This window comes from Chelonia mydas, chromosome 7 (genome assembly GCF_015237465.2).
Source record: "Chelonia mydas isolate rCheMyd1 chromosome 7, rCheMyd1.pri.v2, whole genome shotgun sequence".
In the NCBI taxonomy this organism is placed as follows: Eukaryota; Metazoa; Chordata; order Testudines; family Cheloniidae; genus Chelonia; species Chelonia mydas.
In genome coordinates this window covers 66428617-66454767 of record NC_057853.1, presented here as the reverse complement: position 1 = coordinate 66454767, position 26151 = coordinate 66428617, and the positions used below count along the sequence as shown (strand labels likewise).

General features: G+C 40.1%; 1 long non-coding RNA gene across 1 annotated transcript in view; it reads right to left on the bottom strand.

The window, feature by feature from the left end:
• Window positions 1–1893: 1893 nt before the first annotated feature.
• LOC122466705 overlaps window positions 1894–26151 on the bottom strand; it is a 97962-nt gene continuing 73704 nt past the window's right edge. Inside the window, exons 4-5 of the long non-coding RNA XR_006292434.1 lie at window positions 3650–3719; window positions 1894–1970 (exon numbers count right to left, since the gene is read on the bottom strand). This is a non-coding gene — a long non-coding RNA (uncharacterized LOC122466705). The remainder of the gene's footprint in view (window positions 1971–3649; window positions 3720–26151) is intronic.

Here is a 26151-nt window from a genome sequence, read left to right as displayed (position 1 = left end):
TAAAAAGTAACAAACGCTGTACACAATAGACAGGTGATGCATTAAACTATCTCCCAAATGTACTCAATATCCTTTGTTTGTTTTAGGGAATGAACATAAGGCCCTGGTCTATAAACCATAAGCCAGACAGTCTTCCCATTAAAGGGAATTTTCTCACTGACTTCAACAGGTGCACGTCATGTAGCTGGAAGTTATATACTTGATGCAGGTAAAATTCTATGACTTGTGTAATTCAACAGGTCTGGCTAGATGATCATAATGGTCCCGTCTGGCCTTAATGTCTATGAAACCATTATAAAGTACTAGGCATTACAGCTAAATCTTTGGAATTGAATTCAGCGACAGCACACCTTCCCTAGTTACATTCCAAGGCACTATTTTTACAGTTGCTATTTTCAGAACGGAACAATTTGTAAGATTTAGGGCCAAATTTCTGGCTGGTGTAAATGGACAAGGCTCCAATGAAGTCAATCGAGCTGAACTCACTTGGATCAGCAAAGAATTTGACCCTTATTCTTTGGGCTACACTTAAAAACAGTAGCAGTAGATATGCTTTTTCAAAGATTTTTTTTTACTTAACCATCTCAATATACTATGTAAACTCTAGAATTAATCTATGGAGCTTACTATAAAAATCGTAAAAATATGAGTTGCAAAAAATGATTGGGTTATTTAGTAAATATGGTCTGTTGGTTAAAACACAGGACTGAGAGAATCAAAAGATCTTAGTTCTAATTCCTCACTCTACCACTGACTTGCTATGTGACCTTGGTACATCACTTGGTTTCTCTGAGCCTTCGTTTGCAGCCTGTAAAATGGGAAATGATAAATCTTCTTTTCCCCTCCCTTTGTCTGCCTGGTCTCTTTAGACTGTAAGCTTTTCATAGCAGGGACTGTCTCATACAGTGTGTTTGTAGACTAGGACCCCAATCCCAGGCAGGACTTCTCAGTACCACCATACTATTAAATCTCCCCTGTTTATATACCCACTACCATGTATCTTTCCTATTTCTACCTATCCTTGCAGATGGGAAAGAGGGGGATGCTGTTAACCAGTCTGCATCTGGGATTTTGCTCCCATCTAATAAGCTATAATAATTATATTTCTACATATACAGAATTCAAGTGCTTTTTTAGCGCTGGATGATCAACGTGCTAACCAAATCAAACATGTACAGACTAAGAATAACATAGGTTTCAATATGGTGAGAAATTTGCTGGATTTACCCTGAAAAGGGACAAAATCAACACACAGTCTAATTAATCAAAATAATGCATTACAAGATAGCCTCATTTTAGCAATTACACCACACGGCAATCCTCTGCTACTTTCATGTATTTAAAAAAGGGTTTATATAGTCTGCTGTCCTTGATGGCTCAGGTTTGTCCTACCAGTCACATTCTCATTACCAACATTAAGCTGCCAGGTAAAAGAACTGCCTCTCTCCTGACAAAAGCATTATCAAGTGAGCCAGGAACTCAAATAAGAGGCCCACAGCAGTTTAGTTACTGGACAGGATTGTGCTCTGTTATCAGAATGGAAACATCTTTTACAAGGCTCCAGCTCCCACAGCAAAACATCAGCAACTCTCATGTGCACCCATCAAGTTGATGATGTAAGATCATTTTATCCTATTCATTGGGGAGGGCTGAGTGAGTTAGAGGGCCACTGTTATGACCGCTCCGGTGCCCACCCAGCCAAGATGCCGGATGATAATCAGGTAACCCAATTCACATCATATTTGACAAAGGATGAGTCAGATCCCTTCCATCTGTGAGCAGACAAACCCTTCTCTAGTTGCTATAAGGCCAAGGCATACAGTTCTGTTAAATTTCACTATTTAAAAAGTGCATGAAAATGAAATGTATGATAAAGGGGATTGCTATTATTATTGTATTTATATAATTAAAGACACGAGGGAAGCCCCTTCCATTAAAGCACATGGCAGCACTCCTCTGTACAGCATAGCCTGGAAAAAGTACAGTGTTATAACTGGCAATATTCACTATCAGGCATGTTTTAACTATTGCCAACAATTTCATACTTGGATGCCTCAGTGTGAAAATGCACCTACATCTACATTTAGGCACCTAAACGAAGGTGGCCTGATTTAAAGGGGGGGTGGATTTATGCGGGATTTTCGAAAGCTTCTAAGGGATTTAAGATCTCAAATCCTGCTGACTTTCAATCAGGCTTGTGCTCTTAAACCTCTTAGGTGCTTTGGAAAAGCCTACCCTCAGGTGCCTAACGTTAGAAAAGTACCTGGAATTACACACAAAGCACTACTGGTGAGCAGAACTACAAAGCAGTGCAACCCCCCACCCCCCCCAAACAACCTTTCCCTCGTGGATATCGGAGATAAAGTCTGCCCGTAACCTTCCAACTTACTGTAGGGCAATTCAGAATGCCGTGCTGGCTCTTAGCCACTCATTCTCTCTCACTGCTTGTCCTTTCAACCGTACACTCCACTACCTAAATTGTCATCCAAGAACCCCAGTGTTTGCCTTAAAAGCTAGCCCTGCGCAATCCCAGCTGATGTACAAACGGTGCAAAGGCTTTTCTGAGCTTCCTGAAAGCCACAAATTAGCGTGTGGGAATTTGGCTACAAAACTCTTACTGACATAATACATTCCATGCCTGCCCTTCAGTTTGATGTGGTGTTCTTCCATTCCTATGCTAAACGGTTGCTACATTGACAGCTGCTGCATTTCAACTCAGAGATGGCAGCATTTCAGTGGTGGATGAAGTAATTCCTCTATGCCTGTACATTCAGAAACTGACTCTGGATGAAGGCCTTACTACACCTTAAAGGATACACTCACCATTCTTGCTCAATACTACCATAATGCTCTGTGTGTGTGTGCACGTGCAAATGTACTGTGGATACAAGCAATTTTTGTACAGAATATTGGAAAATTGAGCTTGTTTTTTTAAAAAAGCCTCTCTATTATATGCCTGACATCCTTATGCATGTGTATTCCTGCCCAGAGCATATACATTTGTATGCATATGGAAATCATATGAATTAATTGTACTAACAGGGGCAAGGACAGAAAGATGAAATGACTTGTCCATGGTCACACAGCAGGTCAGTGTTCTAGGAGCTGGGAACAGAACGCAGGTCCCCAGTGCACTGTACGTGCTGCTTCTCTAACATTATATAATACTTAATAAGTAAGGAAAGCATTTGCTGTAAGATGTAGTAAGGCCTAGATCCACAGTCACCTCTTGAAAACAGATTTTAGAAGGAGCGAGGATAAGGGAGCACAGGATGAAGGCCAAATCCGAGGATTTTTTTTGACTGACCACAGAAAAAATAAAAAGGGGAAAAGAACCCCAACCCTTCTTTAGGGAAGCTAAATTTGCAAAAGGAAAGGCACATACCTAAAGGCAAAGACAGGAAGCACTTGCACAAGGAATTTGCCTACGTGTTAAACAAGAGGGGCCCCATCCATAACCCCATATCCAAAAACCAACAAATTTTGCAGGTTCAAAGTTAGTGGCTTATGTGCATTTCTACTGGGAGTGTGTACTTTAAGCACTGTCATGTGCAATGCAAACATGAAGATTCCAAGGTAACATTTGCTAGGGTACAGGACTAATTGGCGTATACCAAAGAGACATAAGCCCTGCAAAACAAAGACTTACTTGGAGACACAGGCTCTGAAGAAATACAGCAGAATCACAGCAGCAAAGTCACCAGAAGCAACCAACAGAGCTGGAAGCAAAAACAAATATTAGTTTCATGTGGATATGGATGTTGCACACCTCCTCCCCCAACCCTTTCACCACTCAATAGGAAAAAGAAACCATGCTTGGTCCAAAGCCCTGGTTGCAATCATTTTGAATATGAAGAGCACGAGATAAGGAATTACTAATCCTTAAAAGAAAACCACCGCATACTTCTGAAGACAAGACAAACTCAGAAATGGATGGATCGATCAGTGTACCTCTTGAACAAAGTAATACATAATTCCAGACCAACCAACCCACCCCTCTCATGGTAAAGTTGCATGGTAAAGCCCTGAAAAGTGAGAAAATGCCAAAGTTACAAATGCAGACTTAACTCTGCCCCTTTGTGCATGTGTATTAAAACACTAGGCCAGATCCTCAGCTAGTATAAATTGTTGGAGCTCCATTTATTTCCATTGATCTATAACAACTTACATCAGGTGAGGATCTAACTCACGGTCTCAAATTACACGAATAACAAATTCTCAAACAACAAACACACTATACACGGGGTCCACAACCACCTTCTGGACCATTATTATTAATTTGCTTTGTGGTATATGAAATTCCCAACAGCAGGGCCCCATTGTGCTAGGCATTGTACAAACACAAAACACCCTCCATGCTCCAAAGAAATTATCATCTAATTTATTTTTTGACCTGAGCCCAGCTCTGCTATTCCTCTCTATTGACTCTGTGGATACTTTGGATTTCATTCACGTATAACTGGAAGGACTCATTTTCCTCTTTTTCCATAAGCCATATGTAACTATTTCCTGTAACTGTAGGCTGAGGACAAAGCTGATCAACTGCAGAATTTTATTACTGTTGAGCTCAGCCAACAAGCAATATCTGTTCATCAACAGCACTGAAGATAACAGTACAAACAAATGTGTCACTGAACAACTTTCAGCTAAGCTAATAATTCTCATGCATGCCTTGCTAGCCGGTATACTGAAAACTAAACAATCTGAGCCCACAATTTATTTACAATGATACCCTCTGGTATATTCGACATATCTGGTACATGGAAAGTTTGCAACACCAAGTGTCACACATTTGCAACTTCAGGGGCCAAGTGGATCTAATTTCCAATGTCAATATATAGTTAGTTACATAAATCCTCTCATAAGCTGTACATTATAAGTAGAGTGGGTAATACATTATGGATGAGTGCTTTAGATATCAAACTGGTTCCTTTAAAAACATCCCAACTATTCACATAATAAAGAAACAGTTATGAGTGTATAAACTGTGACTCTGCAGATGAGTATCCACCCAAAAAGCTTTACAATGTAATCAGGAATGCAAGGCACACAAATCCCTTCTGGCAAGGTGTATATAGAACATAGTGGCAGGCAATGTAACAATATATTATCTTTTATTATAAACTGTCCATCTGATGCAAACTGATTGGTGGGCGGGGGAGGAACTCAGTGAAATCCTTTTTGCCTAAGTTTTACAAGCTATGTCTACACAGCAGCTAGGAGATGTAGCTCCCCACTTGAGCGGAAATAGCGCGTGGCAATGGTGGCCTAGGGTGTGGTTTGGGATTGCTGCCCAGGTGCAACCCCATCCCACATCCTGGGCAGCAATCCCAAACCACCACCCCAGCCACACCGCTATTATAGTCTGCTAATTCGAGGAGAGGTAGCAAAAGTACATTCACCCGAGCTGGGACCTGCGCCTTCCGGAAGAGGTGTGGACATACCTTGAGGTTGCTATCATCATCAACACCTAAACAATGGGTTGGCGGCTCACTAAGATCTTGCACTGTGGGTAGTCCTTCCCTCCAGTGCAAAGTGAGCATAAGATGATGCCAAATCAGAATAATAGTGTTTTACACTCAGTTGGTGTCAAGGCTGAATCACAACTCTGTCACTCCAAGTGCAGAAGTGGGGCCCACAAGGATTTAAAAAATTAATACTTGCCACTCCAGGCTTGTATTAAACTCCCAAGGTTACAGCTTCTGACCTTGGCTTGGTAAATGCTCCCACCACCGAAATGCAACAAAACCTCCTTTGAACCCAGGAAGGAGCACTTGGGAACGTCTCCCTGTGGGGTACCCTCAAGCCCTTTCACACACACCCCGCCCCTCCCTTCACTCCCGGGGGGGAAGAGCTGAAAAAGGAAACAAAGGAAATAAGCTGTGGCTACCAGCTAATCAAACAACATATGCACAAACCAAAAATCCAATCCTGTTCTTAAAAAAGGTAAATTTTATTTAAAAGAAAATACACCTGGAACTTAGGCTTTTGTTAGATTTTAAAAGAGCAATTCCAAAAATCAAACACCCAAAATAGCTTTCTTGGCGGTTTAGCTTAAAGATTACAAGCAAACAAAAGCATCTGGGGTTAGCACAGAGGAGTCCACAAGCCAATAAGAAGTAAAAGAAATGACCCTAATCGTGTCTAGCTAAACATTCTGATCGACTTACACATTTGAAGTTCAGATAAGTAGTTCTAGGCATGATCTGATAATTTATGATCATACCTGGCTTAAGATGCTTATAGCATGGCTGCTCTCCCTCCATCCCAGAGAACAACAGACAAAGGGAAAGTTTCTTTCCCAATTTTAAAAAGTTCTACCTCCCCATTGGCTCTTTTGGTCAGGTGCCCACTTTTTTTTTCCTTTACCTGGGGGACTTTTTAACCCTTTACAGGTAAAGCAAGTAAAGAACAGCTACCAAGAGGGATTTTACAGCTAACTGGCTGGCTAGCTGTCCATCAAAGGGGGCTATCCCCCCTTTATTTATCACAGTTGGCTCATATGTAAATTAATACACAAGGCCTAAAGCAATGGAGAAATGCAAATGGGTGAGCTAAATAAACAAAGACAGTGAAATCTACAAAAAAAAAAAACCCCAAAAAACCCAAGAGTTAGAAAAAAGAACTACAAAGAACAGGAGGATAGGATTAAAATTCAAAATGATCTGGAGAAACTAGAGAAATGGTCTGAAGTAAATAGGATGAAATTCAATACGGACAAATGCAAAGTACTCCACTTAGGAAGGAACAATCAATTGCACACATAAAAAATGGGCAATGACTGCCTCGGAAGGAGTACTGCAGAAAGAGATCTGGGGGTCATAGTGGATCACAAGCTAAATATGAGTCAACAGTGTAACACTGTTGCTAAAAAAGCAAACATTGGATGTATTAACAGGAGTATTGTAAGCAAGACACGAGAACTAATTCTACTGTTCTACTCTGCATTGATTAGTCCTCAGCTGGAGTAGTGTGTCCAGTTCTGAGCACCACATTTCAGGAAAGATGTGGACAAATTGGAGAAAGACCAGAGAAGAGCAACAAAAATGATTCAAGGTCTAGAAAACATGACCTATGAGGGAAGATTAAACAAACACAATTTTTTCAGTCTGGAGAAGAGATGACTGAGATGGGACATAACGGTTTTCAAGTACATAAAAGTTTGTTACAAGGAGGAGGGAGAAAAATTGTTCTCCTTAACCTCTGAGGATAAGACAAGAAGCAATGTGCTTAAATTGCAGCAAGGGCGGTGTAGATTGGACATTAGGAAAATCTTCCTAACTGTCAGAGTGGTTAAGCACTGGAATAAATTGCCTAGGGAGGTTGTGGTATCTCCATCACTGGGTATTTTAAAGAGCAGGTTGGACAAACACCTGTCAGGGATGGTCTAGATAAAACTTTGTCCTGTGATGAGTGCAGGGGACTGGACTAGATGACCTCTTGAGATCCCTTCCAGTTCTATCATTCTATGAAATGTTCCAGGCCATTCCCCTGTCGTATAGATGCAACAGGTCAGTCATGGCTACATGTCATTCTATCGTTTGTGACTTTGTATCTGACCACTATCTGTTCCCCTTCCATTTATTCATTTCAGAGCGGGGGGTGGGAGGGGAGAGACGCAGGAGTAGAATAGGAATCCATCCCATCATAAACCTTAACCCAAAATCAAACCCATAGCTGAACAAAATATCTATTAAGGTTTGAGACAACCATTAGGGTTGTCATCAATTTCCACATGCCTTTTTGCTCCCTAGTTCTGGCTCTGGAAGTGCCAACAATCCCACAGAAAATCTGTTCTGAAATTCCCAACCTGATTGTGTAGACCCAGCCCATCCAGATAAAGCATCTAAAATGAACCCAAACCGTGAAGCTTTCAGAGTAGCAGCCGTGTTAGTCTGTATCAGCAAAAAGAAAAGGAATACTTGTGGCACCTTAGAGACGAACAAATTTATTTGAGCATCAGCTTTCGTGAGCTACAGCTCACTTCATCGGAAGCTTTTGAGGCTTATGTTAGCCCAGTTGAAATTCATGGCCTTACTTATTAGCGGATTCTCTCATTTGCTTGGTAGCAGCACAGGGGAATTTCTAAAGCAAAGTATATAAAAAGATGGGCTAATGAAGAGTAAGATAATAAGACCTCATGATTTAACTAAACACAGCTAGTTATTTGCCACTGGGTGTTCTGAATAATAATAGGGCGAGTTTTATTAAACTAGCTATTCTTCACCTCTTAACAACAGTTGCCAGCAACTCTTTGAAAGGCTGTAATTCCAATTCAGTCATGCTATGCAGGAGATGTGAGAATTTATGGTTAGCCAATATGGTTAATCATGACCATCTAGACAGACAGTAATGTAGCTCTCAAGTCACTTATGCTGCCTAGCTCATCTCAGATGGGCAGAAATCCATGTCTTGATGTGCAACAGTAAGTGTCAGAGGTCCTGATACAGTACCCAGACCTCAGCTGCATTCTACAGTCATGCAAGAAAGTTGTAGAAGCACTTCCACTCACAGAAAAGGGCTTGTTAGAATATGGAAATTTACACTGGTGGGTAACACAGGTTGCATCAGTGCAACTTAAAGTCACCCAGGTGCAGCACATCATCATTGGGTGTGGTGTATGTGTAGCAGCACCAATGCAAAAAACTCAGTGTGACTAGGAGCACCAGTGTGTACAGACATAGCTTCTTCATGCAGTGCAGGTGGGCAAGCATTGCTATAGCTATAGGAAGGATACCAAGCACCTGCCTCACAGCAGGCATAGGCTGCCAGAGTCTTTGATGGCTTTATGCCTAACCCACTTGGATCCTGATTCACCGCTATGTTACTTCAGTGTTATATGGATGGTATAAACCCATTGAATGGAATTAGACCCACATAAAAGTGAAGTAAGGTGAACCAAGCCTTAAAATATAACAAGAGTAATGCCAAAGGTATGGTCAGAAATACAGAAAATTACTGTAGTACAGGACACCTAGACCCTTATTCTCCTTTTACTTGCATTGGTGTAAATAGGAGTAACAGTGAAGTCAGTGGTGTTACATCAGCGCAAAAGTGGACTGAGAGGAAAATCACACATTAGAATGCAACACTGCAAACCTCAGTTTCCAGCTCTTACATGTGTCTTGTGACATTTAGTTTATTTCTTAAAGTCCATGACTCCAAGAGTCATGGTATTGCATGAGAATCTTAGTTTTCATTAATAAAAAATTTTAAAAAAGAAAAAGGTAAGTTTTTAGCCCTTGTAGTTTCAAACCTTGAAAATATGCGACCAGAAGGCAAAGAAAAAGAACACAACATGTACTGTATTTACAACTCATGATTTTTTAAGCTTGATTTTTTTGTGGCCTGACTCATGAGTTTTGAATGTTTTGGGTTTGCAGTACTCACACGTTCACCCTCCCTTCTATCGGACCTGACCTGCTACAGTAACAGAGGACTATGCTTTCCTTGCATTGATTCTAAACGCAAGACAAAACCATTGTGAAGAAGTATTTCTGTATGGAGTGAGCGCTGGATGCTGCACTTGTGAAGAAAGGAGTGCTTGAAGCAGAACATTTCAGCAGCTATATGAGCTTGGGGTCTGGCACCAACCCATGCTTTACTGAGGTGAATGAGCACTCAGCCCGTCCCAGGGTGACACCACCTAAGGACAGCAGAACTTTGTCCAGAATATTTTTATTTGAAAACATAGATCTTTCCAAGAAATTCTGTGTGTGGGAGGGGTTTCCATTTAGCAATTCAGAAAACATTGAAATCAACATCTAACTTCATAACCAGGATTAGATTTAAAACATTTCTTGTTTCTTAATTCAAGGTGTTTTGTCCTGGCAGCAAAAGATAGGACATGGCTCTTAATAATTCTCTTAACTGAAAGTGTACCCATTATTCTCCTGAAGAAGAGCATTATCTGAAGTGCTTTTTTATTTGGGCTAAAAGCCCAGGGCTCCAGCGGAGAAATCCAGGAGATTATTCAACAATGGATTAGCCTTTGTGATACTTATTAAGCATGTCACATCAGAAATACATATTCTGTTGTGACAGCACTATTTGAGAGTCAGTATACTGTTATGCATTGACAACGCTTGTCGAAACTTTGCCCGCACAGCAGTCTAGAGCATCAAACACTAATTTACATTTACAGTACAATGCACCCGGTTGTTATGGCTAACAATTTGTATGCACTCACTGTGAATATACTTTTGCAATAAGCATGTGTATAAATTAGGTGTGTGCTTTGTTGATTTGCACACCTAAATTGGTTTAAAATTAGGTCAGTTAGCTGGGCAATTTCATACACTAGCAGTGTGATGGCACAGTTTAGGTGGTTTACTGTAGATAAAAAGCATATTATTCACAGACATGCCCAACTCGTGCCATAGAACATGCAAGACAAAGTCCTTACTGCATTATGACCAGGTGAATTGTACTGATGGGCTGCATGTAATTTAATAAAAGGAGTACTTGTGGCACCTTAGAGACTAACCAATTTATTTGAGCATAAGCTTTCGTGAGCTACAGCTCACTTCATCGATGAAGCGAGCTGTAGCTCATGAAAGCTCATGCTCAAATAAATTGGTTAGTCTCTAAGGTGCCACAAGTACTCCTTTTCTTTTTGCGAATACAGACTAACACGGCTGTTACTCTGAAACATGTAATTTAATGTACAGCAACATCTTGATTTTCCAATCACTGGGCTGCTATGTGGACACAATCTGTTGAAGTTTCTACAGTAGATAGCTATGGGCTAACTAAAATTATGCAATAATAAATTACTAAGGTAATTTCCATGCACAATTACCCAATGTACTTCATAGGCAATCATAATTGCACATGCAATTTAAGTGCTTAACTTGTTTAAAAATTAGGCTTTGTGTCCATTCCACTACCAAACAGCAGGAGCGATGGTATGTCCCACTCAATGACACACATGCCACTAAATGTTACAAACCCCATTCTCATATTTCAGTTAGGCAACCTCATTGCCAGTTTGCCTGATGAAATAGAGGACAGTAAAACAAAAGAAAGCTACTGTTTCATTTACCTTAGAAGTATGACGATTCAAAACCTAATACCAAATTAATCGTCACATATATAATAAACAGTCTTGTTTGGTTGCTCTCCCGCAATGCCTCATTCTGGGAGGGATGGTCCGCAGGAATTGCATATGTTTTTTCTTTAAAACTCATAAATAATATTAAGACAAAATTATATCACAGCTGACAATGCTATATTTCTGTCTCGTTGTTTTCCATTTATTGGTTTATGGACCCAAAGTCCTCTTGGGAGTGACACAAACCTACAAAACATTCCTGTGTGTTAAATTAGGCATTTGTATCCAATTTTGCTTACAGATGAGAAACAACTACGCACATAGTCTGAACATTCCCCAGTGACTACACAGGTTTAGAGGCTTAAAGGAACATGTGGGTTTTTTTTCCTTTTTCAACTAAAGTTGGTCTTCAGTCAAAAAATTCCCCTTCAGGATTACTTCTCTCTACTCATGCCATATTTTGTTGATTCTATCCCCTTTTGGTCCAATTTCAGACCCCTTCTAGGGTTCTGTTAAAATAAAATATAAATTAAAATATACTGACCTGGATATTAGGGCCTGACTTCCATTGCCCTGCACCTAGTGTAGCCATTTACACTAGTGCAAAGTGAGTGAAAATTGTAATAGTAGCATTTTGCACCCATACTGTGCTGCTGTAAATGACTAAACTCAACAGACAGAGCAATGGAGAATCAGGACCCTATTCTTTTTGCAAGATGGGAGCATCCCAGCTGATCCTCAGCCCCAGAGATTGCTGATTCACCCCATCAACAAAGTTCCATTTCACAGATTCATAGCACAGATGTGAAAGAATCCTGTGGAACAACTTAACTGAACCATTTATCATCATAAAAAGAGAGAGTTATGTTCCACTGGCACTAGTCATTCTATAATATAGTTTGTCAGAGATCATAAGGTCCAAAAGGGCTATACCAAAGTAAAATACTGTCTTGAAACCAAAGATAAATAAAATGGGCGTTTTAGTAGAAGAGGCCTCTCTAAATGTTCTCTACTCCACAGCACTGAGCCAACGTCCTCCCATATGAATCAACAGCATGTCTTTGTCTCACACAGTCCATCTCCTGGAAAACAGGCTGGGATCCATTAGAATATTTGAGAAAGACATTTAAAGTTTCTAAGTTAGAAACCACTTAGGACAATCTTGGACTTCTTAATTCTAAAGAGTAGGAATCAGTAAAGTAATAACAATACACAGCTTTTAGATATGGAGATGTACCGGTGAAAAGCACTAAGTGTTTTATAAAGTAGGTAAGCATGATATCCCCATTTTACAGATGGGGAAACTGAGACACAGAGGTCCAGTGACTTGCGCAGCGTCACCCAGCCAGCCAGTGGCAGAGTCAGGAATTGAATCTATGTCTCCTGAATCCCAGTCCAGTGCTCTAGCCGCTAAGCCAAAGACCCAAATTTAGGATAGGTTAAAAATAGGAGAAGTGGGGGCACATGCAGCCTTAAAAATTAAGGACCAATTCTATACTAAGATTGACCCTGGAATTTACAGACCAATAAGACTTACTTCAGCAGAAGGTTAAAACAATAATTACAATATACTGTAATTAATAACACCTAGGTGAAAATGATGTGATAGGCACAAAGCAGCACAGCGTTCATAAAGGAAATTGTGCCTCTCTCTAATGTATTAGAATGCACTGAGCATGTCAACAAAACAAGAAATGAAGACAAACTGGTTAATATAATTTATTTGCACTTTCAAAAAGCTTTGACAAAATTTCCAACAAGGGACTAAAGGAAACTAAGTAGTTATGGGATGATAAGTAAAGGACTAAAAGCTGATTAAGAGGTAGAAAACAGAGTAAGAAATAAATTAGTAATTTTCAACGTGGCAAAAGATTAACAGTGGAGTGCCCAATGCTCTGTACTAAGACTGGTGATGTTTAGAGTGTTTATTAATTATCTGGAAATGGGTATGAATGCCAAAGTGGCCAAATTTGCCGAGGACATGAAAATAAAATAATAGAAGACTGAAGAAGTTGAGAGGGACTAACAAGTTGCTGTCAGGTGAATGGCAGCACAATGACAAATGAAACTGATTGCTGACAATCACAATGTTGAAGGAATTGAAAGAATAATTTGAACTAGTAATACACCTTACTGGTTTCTAAACTCACTAGCTACTCAGAAAAAATAAGTAATCATCACGATGGTCAACTCAATTCAAAGTTCTGGTCAATGTGTAACAATGATTAAAAAGCAAACAAAATGTTAGGTTGAAGAAGGAATGGTACAGAAAATTATACTGAAATATCAAGAGTCAATAGAGTGGAAAATTCTTCTTTAGTTGTACATGGTTTCACAGAGCTTGAGTTTTTCATTGCGTTGTAACTCAAATTAACAGACAGCTAATTAACCCAAGTTAACTAACTTGATTGCAACATGACATTTGTTCCAGGTCACAAACATCTGCTGAGTGAATCCAGGCCTCGGCTGAGGGTATGTCTACACTTAAAATGCCACAGATGCCGCACTGCCCTGCACCACTCTGGCACCTCAGTGTAAACACTATCTACACCAACAGGAGGAGTTCTTCTGTTGGCACAGGTAATCCACATCTCCAAGAGGCAGTAGCTAGGTTGATGGAAGAATTCATCCATCGACATAGCATTGTCTGCAGCAGGGGTTAGGCTGGCATATTTACGTCTCTCATGGGTGTGGATTTTTCACGCCCCTCTGAGACGTAGCTATGCTGATTTAAGTTCCCAGTGCAGACCAGCCTTGCATCATGTTCAAAATTAACCATTTCCTACTCTCTGTTCTCTTAGTCAATTTCTAATCCAGGCCTAAGCAAATCCAGGATGTGGAGGAAATGTTTGAAGTGTCTAGACTAACATTTACATTCTAATAAACACCTATATTAAGGGGAAAAGGGAAAGATACTAAACAAATTATAATGTCATTATATAAATCAACAATACTCCCTCATCCGGAGTCCATGTCACTCAACCTCAAAAAAAGTAAAAAAACAAACAAACCACAAAAAGACGTGCAAAGATGAGCAACAAAAATGATTGCCCTGTCTGTGAAGAGAGGTTGAGAGTGTTTACAGTACAGAGGAGACAAACAAAAGGAAATATGGGGGGTGGGGAATGTAAAATAATGAATGGGAGAGAGAAGATAAACAAGGGCCTCTCCCATAGTACATGACATTCAGTTAAACAGAGGGCAAAAAGTATTGATAAAAGCACATCCTTTTTCATGAAACTCAGAATTAACCTATAGAACTCACTGCCAAAATATCAGAGGGAAAGAGTTAACAGGACTGTGACTAGGGCTAGACATGTGTATGGGTAATGAGAACATGCAGTTATAGCCGATGGGATATTTTAAAAAAATACAATAAAGAATTTCACTTTGCCAGTATTTTGGCTCTATTCTACAGTGCATGGTATTGACAGCACGTACAATCTTATCTTGCATCATAAACACAGTGATTAATTGAAAAGAATACTATAGGAATGCCCCTGATTTGACAAGTTTGTTTATTTCTTTCCTATTTTAAATATTGGCCAATTTATAATACTTCATTGCCATACATGCACCAATGCCAACAGCAAGAACTAACTCCAGCAGCATAGAAGCAATCACCACTTTGCTGACCAGTTTGCTTTGCTACTGCTTTTTAAATAAAGGGCTGAACTGTGTAGCCTTGACCCAATCTCTCTTTTTCCCCCATCCATAAAACAGGGACTGCAGTTCCCTGCTTACCCGTAGCACTGCTGTAATTCAGACCTCTCAGCGAAAGCACTTATTTCATTCATGTTTGTACGGCCCTTTTCAAATATAAAGTGCTACATAAAAATTAAGTGTTACTATTATTAGCTGCCCTAGTAGCTAAAATGTTGACTGTATGCTGTGCCTCGCATAGTAGCGTTAAGATGGGGCAGTTCTAGAGTATTATCATTCCTTACGGAAAATCATTTTTTCAATATCAGAATGAATTCTAACTTACCATATAAACCAACCAAGTTGTAGCACCTATCACCATTAATGTCTATGTGCCTCCCAGGTGAGTTAGACCTTCCTAGCAAAGTCTCCGGTGGATCTCGTGAAGTCATCTTCTCTTCCTTTCCTAGATTATAGGTGGTTTTGCTTTGGTTATTTATTTATAATAGTGTACAAATATATATTTTACTTACTCCAGTTACGGTGAGAAAGCTTTCATAAGCCTTGCAAAATTTACACTCAAGTTTAACATTAAGCAGGTGAGCCGTTTCAGTGAGGTCAATAGGACTACTCACATGTTTAAGTTAAGCATGTGAACAAGCGTTTGCAGGATGGGGACCCTAAAGAAGAGATGGCTCTCAGTTTGCCTCAAAATGAGACTGTCCTCTCCAAAGAGCTTATTCCACAGCCAAACTCCTTTGACTGAGAAGGGTTTATGTTCAGCTCTCACATGTTTTATCCCAGACAATATAAGCTGCATTGTCCCAGAGGAGCACAGCTGTTTGAGTGAGACCTATTGTGAATCACTAAATTTTTTGACTCAGTAAGAGAACACAGTGAAAAAGCAAAGATAGTACATCACTAAATTCACTGTAGTCAGCTAGTCAGTTGTAGATTAGTTTCCATACTGTGTGTATGTATATATAGATATATATAGATATAGATATAAAAAGCAGAGCTACTGTATGTTTTAAAGTGACTTCTTTAATGGAAAATTTAAAAAAAAGTTTTCTTTCTATAACTTTGCCACTTGGTCTCCCTGTCCTATTATCTGCAGATAACAGTGCCTGATAAAAGTGAAGATGCACATTTGCTGCAGGAACTGCTAGGAATGTGACTCCAGATCAATTAGCATTGGCATTATCATTTCAGGAAGTGATTTATAACCTTGGCCACAGTTTGAGCTATCTTTTGCAGAGCCTAAGTTCAGACCTTTTATCCCTCCGTCAACTCAAATTTGTCTGCTTGGGAAGTTACTGGAAAAGACGACTCAACATTAATTTCAGTTACAGCGGGATGAAAGCCCATTCATAAATATTGCCTTCGACAGGCTTCACTTCTGCTTCTTCAAGCTGACCTTGAGTAACCACCACAGACGCACTATTCAGAAAGAAAAAGGATTAAGGTTTGGCAACCGTGCTTTCATTCAAAGTGTGGTGGGCCTGGGGAATGAGAAGTTTATGTTTTTTTTAAAATGCTGAGGCAACAGAGAGGCTCCAAATAAGTTTGCATTATGTTAAAGCCATTTACTCCAAGCAACGTAATCTCCCCAACATCCTTGTGCATACGCACTTCTTAAGAAAAGAAAGACTCTCTGAAGGACAAATGTCACTGCTTGTTTTGTGGTACCTCTGCTTAGATTTCTAAAGGACACTGCCAAAGTATTTTCCCAATTACTTTCTACAGAAAAGCAGCAGGTTACATTGTATGCTTCCTAACTTTAACAGTAGCCTATTAAATCTCGAGGAGGAAAGAAAGCAGCTTCAATGGCATCAAGATATAGTTACTGTAATAATAATTTTAATATTATATAGCATATTCCTTCCTGAAAATCCACAAGAGTTCAGTAAACTACACATCGTGTGTGTGTATAGATAATAAATATATATATATGCACACAGAGAGAGAGAGAGAGAGAGGGAAACAATGAATGGAATGGAGAGTGAGAACAGTTAGCAAGGGGCAGTTTTGCTTTCAGAGAAATAAATGTGGTCTAAGGTGCTTATATGGCCCCCATTACCACAGTATCTCAATGCCTCACAATCTAATATATTTATCCTCGTAACACTCCCAGAGTAAGGAAGTGCTATTATTTCTTTTTTACAAATGGGAAAATGAGCCAGAGAGACTAAATGATTTGCCCAAGATCGACAGGAAGTTTGTGGCAGAGCAGGGAACTGAACCTAGGATCTCCTGAACTGCAGGTGAGCACCTTACTTCTTCCTCCTGAATGGGTCCCCATCCAGTTCTCTCCCCCATCAATAACTTCCCTTGCTATTCCTTTCCCATTCCCTGCCTGCTGTCCCATCAGCACATGGTGACTTTCTGTTCATCTTCACCTGTTTTGAAGCTCTGCAGCCTCCACCAGGAGATGAAGCCAAGTGCATCTTTCCAAATGGGAAATTATGGAGGTCACCTAGGGCGTTCCTCTCTGCTGTGCTCTCACTGGTTTCGGACGCAGAACAGACTACACAGGGAGTATCCAGACTGGTACCCTGGCCTTGGGTCTGTATTGCTCAGCTACTGACAGAACAAGGCTTTAAATGCCACATTGACCTAATATTGCCAGGTCACATAACCACCTAACAGTGAGGGGAATAGAAACTCTGGGCCAAGAACATCAAGATAAATCCCTACTACTGAGAAAGAGTGCCACTAAGTTCTAATGTCCACGAAGAGCAGACACCTCAGTTTTTAAGGTCTTATCTGGAAGACCCCCACACACCGTATTGTGTGTCGGGCAGATGTTAAATTAACAATAATTGAACTCACACTAGAATTTTCAAAAGAACAGTGGTTTTCACATGGTCATCTATGGACTACCACAGGGGTCTGGGCAAAATAGTTACTGATAGTTCTTAGAATTAAGCATTTTGATTACCAAGCAAAGGGAGGGATGGAGGTTACAGAACAGAGAAGTCCAGAAGAGGTTCTCTCTCTTGTTATTGTAACACCAATATATAAAACCCATGGTATGCTCACACCTGGAATACAGCATGCAGGTCTGGTCACCCCATCTCAGAAAAAATATATTACAACTGAAAAAGGTACAGAGAAGGCAAATAAAAATGACTGGAGTATGGAACAGCTTCCATAGGAGTAGGGATTAAAAACCTGGGACTGTTCAGCTTAGAAAATAAACAACTAAAGGAGAAATATGATAGAGGTCTATAAAATCATGAATGGGGTGGAGAAAGTGAATAGGGGAGTGTTATTTACTCCTTCGCATAACACAAGAACCTGGAATCACCAAATACAATTAACAGGCAGCAGGCTTGAAACAAACATATGAACATACTTCTTCACAAAGCGCAGTCAACCCGTGGAACTCATTGCCAGCGGATGTTAGAAAGGCCTAAAGTATAATTGGGTTAAAAAAAGAATTAGATAAGTTCATGGAAGATAGCCATTGATGGACCTATTAGCCAAGATGGTCAGGGAGACAAACCTCATGCTCTGGGTGTCCCTGAATCTCTCAGTCCTAGTTTGCCAGCTGGCAGTCAATCACAGAGGATGCATCACTCAATAACTGACTTGTTCTATTCATTCCCTCTGAAGCATCTGGCACTGGTCACAATTGGAAGACAGGATACTGGGCTAGATGAACCATTGGTCTGACCCAGTATGGCCATTTTTATGTTCTTCTAACCCGCTTATACATCAGTAGTTGAAGTCCTTCATTATTATCCATTTATTAGATTTTGCTGCCTCTTTGATCTGTCCCAATATAGCGCTCTCAAAATCCTCTTCTTAAGCTGGAGGCTGGTAATGTAGTCCCATTAATATATTTACATTCTTAAAGCTTGGAATTTTTAACTGTACAGATTCATCCATGCGATACTTAAAATTTTTATCTTGCTACATTCTAGGGACCCCTTTAGATACAGCACCATTCCCCGGCTCTGTCCTAATCTGACTTTCCTATATAGTTTATAGCCATATATTACAGTATCCCATTGATTTTCTACATTCCACATCCTCTTCTGTTGCAAGGCATCCTAGTTCACCCAAGCTTTTTGCATTTGTACATAGATTGTTTTTATTTTTGACCAGGTGCTTGTTTTTATTTACCTCCTTAATGTGACATCCTATTGTTTTCACAGTAATTTCCTCTGAGGTCTTTCCCTATCCCTGTTCTAGGTAAATTGAATGTCCTATCCTTTACTCGATACACAGCATTGTAACATATCTGTCATGCGCCTGTTGGCTTTCCCCATCAGCTTATTACACATCAGCCACTTTTCATCTTTCCATCACAGGTGATCTGAGCTGGGTTTGAATGGGTCACCTCGAGAAAATAATCACTCCCCTGAACCATCCAGCAACTATGAAGTAAACATGTTATAAATGGGGCTATAGGGGGTAATTCTTCCTCCAGTCTGATTTGAAAAAACCTGTGGAGATATATTTTAAACATATGGATTGAGCAGCTTTAATTTTTGTTTGTTTGTTTTTGGCTGGGTCATTTCCACCAATGCAATGGATGGTTTTGCTTGATTGCACCCTCGGCAGAAAAGATCCAACCGGTAATTCAAACAATATAGCTTTCCTCTTCTCATTTTCCCTAGGCTTGTGTGTTCCTTTTCTATGGAAAAATCTTAGGTTTCTCAGGCAATGCTGGCCCAGATGAAACTTTCTAAAACCAACCATTTGATGAACTCTTATTTCCATCAGATAAGAGCAGGAACTGTTTCAACTCTTTTCAAAGCCTCAGTCAAGTTTAACAGCAGTCAATGCTACACAGGAATTTATCCAAGAGAAAAAACTCCCAGCATCTAACAGAGGAAACATTTCACAGATGTTAGTCAATTGATTAACTACGCAGTTGCAGTGTAATAGCCCTGTACATGTGACTGGGGAATTGTAACTTGCAGCTCTTCAGCTGTCTGACACTGCTTATTGATTAGAAAAACAGATTGCTGTTCTTGATATTGTAACATAATATTTTAATTACTGCCTTATACAGCATCTGACCTTCAGTCCATTAGCGTAAAATTAATCCACACATACCCCCACCCCCAAAAAAACCTGGCTTATCAAAGGCACATGGCCAGCAATGATTTTGGAGTCGAACATCTTAATCCTTCCAAAAGATAAATATGACCATTTATAAAGGGTGAAATAACTTCATGTTTTCCCATCTATTCCATGCATTGCATATAACCTTGTACAAAATGGAACACAAGCAGTTCTAAAATAAAACTGTTTTAACTCCGTACCAGCTGTACCTGAAGCATTATCTAAAATGTGAAACCCTAAAATCTGAAGTATTATCTAAAATGCTTCCTTTTTAAAGGTTTTATACTGCAGCCCATCACCATAGCTAGAGCCCCTTCCAATAGAGAAGTCCCTAGTGGACTTCCTGAAATGGCTCCATGATCAAAACTCTGCTTGGGATAGAGTTTTGTCTTTGCCTTTTTAGATTTTATTAATTTACTTTTTTGTTGCTGCTGTATAGGTTGATTTGTTTAAGAATAAATTTTGGGGGAGGTGGTTCTGAGGAGGCTGGGTAGAAAGGGATGTCAATAATTCAAATTCAACATACCCTCACTGATACTTGATTTGCCCAGGAACACATGACCCAAAACAATCCTGAGTATATCCTGGTTTTTACTTTTTATATACATACTGTGGCATTTGACAGTTGTAGCTGCAATATCAATGTATTTCTATAAACAGACAGATGCTGTGGCTCCAATACAATGGGCTCATTCTGCATCACAAAGAAAAGTCACTGTAAAAGTCCAGAGGTATTCACTAACTGTGGCTGTAAATCCAGTGTGGCTTCCTTCGCCTGTGACCTCTAGTTATGAACTGTAGTTTGAGCACAGAAATGTGTTTACCATGATTGCTTCCAGAGTTCAAGGCAGCAATCAGATTTGAGAGTGAATATATATGACCAAGATGACCCTTTTCCTTTCAGGCATTGTGAAATTCTTTTGGTACAAAAGCAAAATGCAGAAGTCAAGTTGACAAACCAGAAAATGGGTTGTTCTAGACAGTACCTAAGCAAATAACACAGTTTTTATCCTCAACAATGACAAGGGGAAGAAAGCATCAGTTTTCAGCTATGGCTCTCTCTGATGAAAGACAGCATATCTGATATCAATGATTCACATGGGCAAACCCACAACTGGAACAGCTAGCCTTATCAACATACGTGAGAACATGACCTGGTTTGTATTATTCCCATGGTCAGGCAATCGGAGGAGCAAGAGGTTGTCATGCATTCTATTTGGTTGCTTTTAGCCTGACATCCAAGTGGCAGATTATTACCAGTCGCTCACTGTAAGAGCACTGTAATTCTACATGTAGTTTTGTACTCGGACATATCGTTCCTAAAACTGACCTACATATCAGATACAGAGAGCATAGTGAACTTCAGATCTCATTCAGCCCAAACTCTGAGATGCAAAACAGAGCCATATCCCTGTAGGTGGACAGGTGGAGAAGGCAGTGTTTACGCCAGCAGGGTTGGGAGAATTACCACAACTTTGTGTCTAATCTAATCCCTTAAACATCACAGGACTAAAGCTCTGAACTCAACAATCACCTACGTAGAGATTGCCAAATGTGGGAAGAAGAAAAATGGAGAGTTTGGGCAAGGCGGAGAAGCAGTACTGCAATTCAGCTGGCCCCATCTCTTCATAACTGGGGGAGCTGGCCAGCCATCTTTTGAGACTGCACTCGGTGCCAGGAGAAGACTCTGCAAAGACTGCTGGCCAGCTCCCTCAAAGATTAGAATCCGTATTTATCTGAAGGTTCCCCCTCCACAAATCAGGGTTCTGTGGCGATACTACCTTTCTGCACAGAAACCCAAAGGCTTTTCTCAATAAAGGTGCTTTATTAAAAGCAAAAAATCATCTCCCTAAAAAGCATAATCACTTCATCATTAACATGAAATGCCTGACAATACCACATTGTTGCCTGTGGCTGGAAAAGGAAGTGTAGCATCACATCAGCAATACTGTGGCTAATATTAAAAGTAGCATGCCATGGAACTTCCCTTTGTAAGGTGTAAGTTGTACCCAGGAGACAGGAGTAAATGAATGGTGACTGATGAGTGCGTGCTATCACCAAGAAATATGATAGCTGGCATTCCTTAATGATCTATCCTATTTTATATTCTTCTGTGTATCGCTATAAAGGACTCTGGGTGCAATCCTACATCACCTGTACTTGCAGGGTAGGAAACATCTGGAAGGCCATATATGTACTCCTATTCCCATAAGAATACAGTAAAACCAGACCAGCTTCCCTTAATTCCCTGACAGAGCCAGCTACAGAGAGATAGAGAGATGAGGATTCTTCCTTATCCTCTCTCTACAGACTAGCATCAGCTTCTCTATCTTCTCCTTACCCTCCTTTTGCTCCACTCACCTACGATTGTTTTGTTTTCTAATTCTAATCACAATCATGACTTCAATATGCAAGCATTTCCTGGGGATTAATGAAGGGACAGTTATTGCTCTACAGGTCACCAACTCCTCCCAGACAGTCATTAATCCCCGGGAAATGCCCCCACACTGTTAGTTACTGCCTAAATATGACACATCTAAAATGGAACAAACACATTCAATTAAGTAATGTAAATAATTTATAGTGTTTTTAGGATTGTCAATACGGCATAACTCAGTCCTGTCAAGATCAGCATTGTGTACAGGCCACGTTTAATAACCTGTGAAACAGAAAGTAAAGCAAAATTAATATCATGGAACTACAATACTAAAGATATTTGTTTGGAAATTTAAATATAGACGACCTCTATCAACCCTCAGAGACTACAGTGTGACACAGGCATTCTCCCAAAGGTTATGCTTCTGGGCATTCAAGCTTATTAATATGACTCTAAAAAGCTATGACTGTATTGAATTTAGCAACTGAAAATAAAACCATGAAGAAGGATAGGGATTTAGTAATTCCTCTTTCACACAGGTTGCAATCTTCTTAGAGCTCTGAAATGGATCTGAGATGGTAACCTTATCTCATTTTCCAGACAATAGATCTCTCTTCAAATGATCCCACAGTCCAAGCCAGCATTTGCATTGACAGAGTACCAAGTCCAGGCAGGGGCCAATTTTATGATAACTACATCATGGTTTAGCCAAAAACGGGGCTTACAACAACCTTACTATCAGTCCCCACATTCTCGTCAGTTGCTGGACTACCCTCCGGAAAGTGTAGGGCCTGAAGATCATATATTTAGTCCTCAAACATCAATAATGGACCCTGGATATACTTTCCCCTCCCAGGGCAGATGGCTTGTGAAAATGAAGCAGAAAAAGGGAGGAGAAAAAAAGAGTGCTAGTGATGGTTGTCTCACTGCTAATATGACTGTTTGTCACATAGGAAGGTTTTGCATTCCTGTGTGTGACTGAGATGGAGGCTGAGAGGAATCTTTTCTCCGATGGAACTTCTTTGGGTGGTTAGCAGCTTGGTGAGTCCACACTGCCACTACACCTGATATAAAACTGAGTATTTCTGGGTATAAATTATCCATTTGCTTGGCAGATAATCCTACATAAACTAATCCAACTCTTTCCTTGAAAGCAATTCCAGAGCAGAATATGACAAATGCCCCTCTTTTCTTTGACAGAGTTTCTCTCATTCTCATGTAATGCGGCTCTGGTTGTGCTGGAAAAGCTGCATTCTACCATTTGTAAGGTGGGACTTAAGCCCCTCAGGTGAAAGCCAGCAAAGCAGTTTTCAGTACATTATCCCTGGGGATTAAGTAATGCCACCTTTTGAAAAAACAACATAAGAACGGCCACAGTGGGTCAGACCAAAGGTCCATCAAGCCCAGTATCCTGTCCTCTAACAGTGACCAATGGCAGGTGCCCCAAAGGGAATGAACAGACAGATTATCATCAAGTGATCCAGGCCCTGTCACCCAATCCCAGCTTCTGGCAAACAGAGGCTAGGGACACCATTCCTGCCCATCCTGGCTAATAGCCATTGATGGACCTATCTTCCATTAATCTATCTAGCTCCCTTTTGAACCCCGTTATAGAATTGGCTTTCACAACACCCTCTGGCAAGGAGTTCCAGAGGTTGACAGTGCGTTGTATGAAAAAATACTTTCTTGTGTTTGTTTTAAACCTACTAGCTATTAATTTCATTTGGTGGCCCCTTGTTCTTGTATTATGAGAAGGAGTAAATAACACTCCTTATTTACTTTCTCTATACCACTCATGATTTTATAGACATCTATCATATCCCCCCTTAGTCACCTCTTTTCCTTAGTCGCCTCTTTTCCAAGCTGAAAAGTCCCAGTTTTATTAATCTCTCCTCATATGGAAGCTGTTCTATAGCCATAATCAGTGAGTTCTATACCCCTAGTCCAGGCCCTTAACTCAAGAAGCAACCATTTGACATTAGTGATTTCACTAATTATAACTGCATCTTGACCCTCCACTTCTGGAGAAAGTTATCAAGATCACGAGAGGATAAAGAGATATCATGAATATAGGTGTGGTTTAAGAACCAAGATAAATAGAAATAATTAATACTTGCAATTCCAGATTCATCACATTTTACAGATCCCTATCAATCTGGTTTACAGCCTGGGTACAGAAATTGCCTCAATGATTTATTCTGGCAATTGACATGCTTATTTTATTAGCTCTATCAGCAACCTTTGATACCACCTGCCATGAGATGTGTTATTCTGCCTGCAGAATCTGGCTCTAGACAGGGCAACTATAGTACTAATTCCTCCATTTCCAAGATACCTCACAGGTTAGTGTTGCTTGATTTCTCACCTTCCAGAAGGTCTTCTCTTGTGGATTCTTGCAGAGTTCCATGCTGTCACCCCTCTTGCTCACCATGTGGGTGAGGCATTCCATTTTTTGGTCAGCGTTGCTACTGGTATTGATGGTGATATTCAGCTGTTACTTCTATTTTGTCACAACTATGCAGTATAATCTCCCTAATTTCCCTGTGTTGAGATAGCAGTGGAGAAGAAGTGGAGATGGATGAGATCCAATAAAGACACGATGAAAATGACACTAGAAGTGGGAGGAATTGACAGTCTTGTTTCTGCTCTGCTGTTGGAGGAGTATTACCCACTGGTTGTCAAAGAGATCTGCAGTGTCCAACTCCTTTTGTATTTCCAATCAGAAGCAGTGGCTTGTGTTGCCATTTTAAATCTGTGGCTTTTGTTTTGGATACGGTTCTTTTGGTTTTAACCTGATTTCCTCTCTCAGTTCTTAATAAATCTCCTTTTACTACATCCCACGTGCTTTTAGACTCTGAGAATTTCACAGACAGTCTTAAAGCTGTCTAAGAGTAGTGATAGAGGGTGTCTGGAGTTTTCTCTGCTGATCATTCTCAATTAAGAGAGTATGGATAGATTAAGGAGCATCCTCCCATCAGGTGTGTTGTGGTCCAGCCTGTGAGTAACGCTCATAGACCATGGATTAGAACAAAGTTTAAAAAGCATAAGGTGACTGTTATATAACCCATTAGCCCAATGGCATTAGCATCTACTGCTCTAAGATTGATTTCAGGCTGCACTCTGCTTTGGTGAAGGTGACACATTCCAAGCCTTTGGAGTTAAGGAGTCAGCCTCCATAAAAGGTGAGCAAGAAATAATACTAGTGTCAGCTGTATTTTAAGCAGAGGGAATGAGCTTGGAAGTGACTAAAAAGAGATGAGAAGTACAAGATAGGAGAAACAATAAGAGAGGCCCAATCCTGCAAACACTTAAGTACATCCATAAGTTTACTCACAGAAGTACTAGCATTGACTAGTGGGACTACTAGTGCGCTGAAGAGTTTGCAGGATTGAGGCCTAAGCTTATATCCATAAAAAACATGCAAGAAACCTGCTAATCAGAAACTATTACAAGTCAAACACACACACAAAATGCTAATTATGTGAATCTCATACAGCCTGATACAGCCTCCATTGACTTCAATGGGAGATGGTTTCTGGTGATAATCTCTATACGTGGACAATTATTACACGTCCATACAGGATTAATTAGTAAGAAAATAAAGAGGGACCATGAAATCCAACTCCAAATCTTCCTTTCCTTAGAGCAGCAAAAGGATTCAAAAGGAGGGAAAAAATTCTTTAAGACATAATTCAATTCTCTATTGGTGCTGATGCTGCACTCATCACCATACTATCTGAGCGTCTTCCAGGAGCACACTAAACAATCAGACTAACATCTGTCACACGTTAAAGCCTCGGTGCTGCTAATTTCTAACCTTGTGAACTGTTAGAATTTGAACTTGGATCTAAATATCCCAATCTTCAAAATTAATTAGTCCTCACTGAGCATCAGAAAGTCCTGACCACCTAGTCCTAAACAGTTCACCTGTAGCACCTAGCATTAGAGATAGCTGCAGTAAAAGCAGGGGGTGGAGCAGCATGCTGTAGGATTTATAGTC